The sequence below is a fragment of the Limulus polyphemus genome, unplaced genomic scaffold (assembly GCF_000517525.1).
Source record: "Limulus polyphemus unplaced genomic scaffold, Limulus_polyphemus-2.1.2 Scaffold101, whole genome shotgun sequence".
NCBI lineage: Eukaryota > Metazoa > Arthropoda > Merostomata > Xiphosura > Limulidae > Limulus > Limulus polyphemus.
Window position 1 is genome coordinate 7,133 of NW_013665711.1, and position 4,022 is coordinate 11,154.

Below are 4,022 nucleotides of genomic sequence, written 5' to 3' on the forward strand. Positions count from 1 at the left end.
GCTAACAAGACCCACAATCCCCCAATGAACTTCCTTTCTGTGTTTGCATGGAAAAACGATTATATTTTATTAAAACCTATTTTAGACGAACTGAGTTTTTGATATTTTATTAATGGTTAATGTTTCCGACACTCCTTTTAAATACTGAAAAATCTTGCTCAATGTAGGCCAAATACATACAATAACATACATTTCAGATAAAATTAAATCATATTAACCTTATGATAACATCATTATAGAGTTTGTTAAATTTGTTTGTTTTGTTTTGAATTTCGCGCAAAGCTACACGAGGGCTATCTGCTCTAGCCGTCCCTAATTTAGCAGTGTAAGACTAGAGAGAAGGCAGCTAGTCATCACCACCCACCGCCAACTCTTGGACTACTCTTTTACCAACGAATAGTGGGATTGACCGTCACCTTATAACGCCCCCATGGCTGAAAGGGCGAGCATGTTTGGTGGGACGGATTTGAACCCGCGACCCGCAAATTACGAGTCGAGCGCCTTAACACCCTGGCCATGCCGGGCCGAGTTTGTTAAAAACAAACAGGTTAATAATGGTGAAGTGGAGAATAAAATATTAATAAATAGAGTTGAATATAACCTTCAAATTATCGACTTTTTACATACCGTTGTAAATTGTTTAAATCTTGCTTATATGTTTCCGCTTTGATTTTATTCACTTGTGATATGTTTTAATTTTGTAATGTAATGATGTAACTGTCTTCTATTGTATCCTTATTCTTATTTAATTTTTTTGTGATTTTTATAATATATTTTTAATTTATTCTAATTTCATTTTGTGTTGTAATTTCGTTTCAGTTTGAGTTAGCTTTGAGTTATCCTAAGTTCGGTTACTTTTTTAATGTCTACCCACAATTGATTCCATCTTGTATTGTGTATTACGATTTGGAGTTTATTGTGTTTTGATGTATTAAGTTATATTTTATTCTAGTTTTTATAATTGGTTGCTAGGCCTTATGTGATTTTTTTATGTTTGTGTAACTGTCATGGCGTCTTGTGTGCAACATGAGGGAGATGATTGCAGTATCTTAGGACCTGGTAATTTGTTTACTATTCAGCCGGTATTAATTAATTTTATGATAGGGTTTGGGAAGACCCCGAGATAAAATTTCACACTTCTATAATAACTTTAAATTATGTCATTATTCAGGTACATTAAGATAATTTTGCTAAATAATTTCTAAGCAAGCCTGCACGCACACATGATAAATGCCAAATGGTCGTAAAGATGTGCTAATTCTTGTATACGGTAACGGTTACATACGATATTGGCTATCTCGTGGAAGCTTGTATCTAGTTGGCCCTGCGTCTGTATCCACTCTCAAGAGGTGACATATATATATATATATATATACAAATTAGTATGAGTTGGGGTTATCTTCTTTGAATATACCATTTGGAATAGTCGATGACGTAGGTAACCACGAATTATGGGATCCATACTTGGACCCTTTTTCTGTGCGATATAAATGAGTCTTCTCTGTCCTTGTTCTGAGCAGACGTTTTGAAAAACCTCTCCAGCCTCAGCAGTTCAGTTTCAGTATAAACAAGAAGAGGTGGCCAATCTGGTAAAAAATATACAAACTTCAAGTAGATAAATATTTTGTTTACTTGTTCATTTGTGTGTGACTTTCCTTTGTTGTCCGAGTTGAGTTTATTCTTTACATAACAGTCATGAACCTGAGTCTTGTAGATACGTTAGACGAACCTGTCGGACATCTGTATACCAGAATACCATGCATAAGAATTCAGCTAAAAGTGGTATTACTGATTATTCAAACTAATCAATTGGTTTAAAAATAAATTGTAAAATCAAATTAGAGAGGCCAACATTAGCGGGCGAATGCAACATGCCTCCTCCACTCAATCTCAGCATGGCTAATTTTGACACCAGAAAAATCGTGAAAAAACATATTGTTGTCTGTTAATGTGTGTTGCTTGTAGAAAAGCATCTTTATGTCAAGTTCCATGTAAATTGGTCGAAAGTAACTGACCAAAAACCTCTAAAATTATGGATTTATTTAACCTTTTTGACTTCTAAAATAAGCAAAAATGGGCACACCCCACATTTTTGTATGTATATGTATTGGACCTGTACAAAAAAAATATCTTTGCACCAAATGCCATGGAAATTGGCCAAAATATAGCGGAGTAATTGTCAAAAACTCATAAAATTATGCTTTTTGTGGCATCTTAATCTCCCTATAATTGCTAAAAAAATGGGCAAGTCCACCATTCTCGTTTCTCAATGTGTGGGACCTATAGAAAAGTATCTTTGTATCAAATCCTATGTAAATGTGTCAAAATATGGCCGAGTAATTGACCAACAATTCCAAAATTATGCCGTATTTGAACTTTAACTTCCTGAAAAAACTAAAAATGGGCAAATCCAACTTTAAGTTAATGTGTTGGGCGCATGAAAATTTATATTTGTACCAATTTTCGTCTTGATTGCTGTAAGTATAACAGCACATGACCTTAAAATATACATTTTCGAGTTGTATGACCTATGGCACCTAAAATCCTTAAATAGAGCTAAATCAGAAAAATGAAAATGGCGTCTTGGCGTATTGGACCAAGGTATAATCCTACCAAGTTTCAAGTCAGTCCGCCGAGAAATGAAGGAATGGCGGTCTAATGAAAAGTGTATGGAATAAGAGGAAAGAAAGAAGAAAAACAATAAAAAAAAACAGTATGTCTCTCTATGGAGACATAATTACATTGCATACAAAACAATCAATACTATATATATATATATATATATATGTTTTTTTATATTTAATAACACAAAGTAAAACGGTTTTAGACTATAGGTGAATGATTTTTTTGCAAATTATGCAAATTAGTTTTTTATAAACAGTTTGTAATATCTTCATATTAAATTCATGAATTACACATCACGTATGTTCATCTACCTAACAACAAAGTGGTTAAATAATACCTTCACTTTATTGTGGTCTTTCAGAACTTCAGTTGTTTGAAATCGAGCAAATTACGTTTAGCAAACAAACAGGTGTAAGAAGTCAACTAAAGAACTGTACGAATGTATCCGTACAAGAGTCACATCACATACGTTCAGCAATGGTGTATCTTGGTTTGGTTCTACTTACTAGAAATGGCATTCATACATGTCTTTTCCTATTTTGTTCACAACAACTTTTGTTATTTATTTGTTACTGTCTTAGTACCATAAAGATTGAGATATTCTATTTTACAACATTGAACATTCAAAATTCTCTATCTGAATATCGATGAAAGAAACGCTAATTGAATAAAGAAATCTATTACTAACCAGCCCTTAAAAAATTGATGTTTAGTATTTTCACTTTTAACGGTACATTATTACACATGAGGTAAACTTAGAGGTCAGGGACCTCTAAGTTTAGGCGAAACTGTCCCTAATTATGAATTACTGAACAAAGGGAGGGAAACCAGTCAACTACACTCGTCGCTGATACAGTTACTCTTAACCGAATAGTGTGGTTGAGTGATGCTTTTATAACGTGCCTACAGCTGAAAGTGCAAAGCGTGTCCAACGGCATATCACGAGTTTGAATCATGGATCTTTGTTCCCCCCAATTCGGCACTCTAACTACTAGGACTAACTAGGTTACGCCATGCCCTCCTTAACAATATGGCTTGATGCTTATATTAGGTAGTCAAGAAATTAATGTCGCTTTTTTTTAGATGAAAAACCCGAACAACTTATGTATCAAAACAAACCATTTATTAAATTAAATATTATCCATTCTTATCGACGATGCTTTTCCATCTTACAATCAGGTTGTTAATCCCCTGATTAAAGAAATCGCTTGGCTTTGAAACAAAAAACATGTCAATGCCCTCTTTAACACCTTTCATATTTGCATACGTTATTCCCATTAAGATGGTGTTGCAACGAACGAAAAATATGGTAATCTGATTGTGTCATATCTGGAGAATATGGTGAGTGAGGGAAAACTTTCCAGCCCAACTCCATAATCTTGTGTTGCATCAAACCA

At 33.9% G+C, this 4,022-nt stretch overlaps 1 long non-coding RNA gene across 3 annotated transcripts in view; it reads right to left on the reverse strand.

The window, feature by feature from the left end:
- Positions 1-1,430: 1,430 nt before the first annotated feature.
- The window catches only part of LOC111088687, a 214,427-nt gene continuing 211,835 nt past the window's right edge, over positions 1,431-4,022 (reverse strand). For all 3 annotated transcript variants that reach the window (XR_002613137.1, XR_002613134.1, XR_002613135.1), the window contains one exon: positions 1,431-1,586. This is a non-coding gene — a long non-coding RNA (uncharacterized LOC111088687). The remainder of the gene's footprint in view (positions 1,587-4,022) is intronic.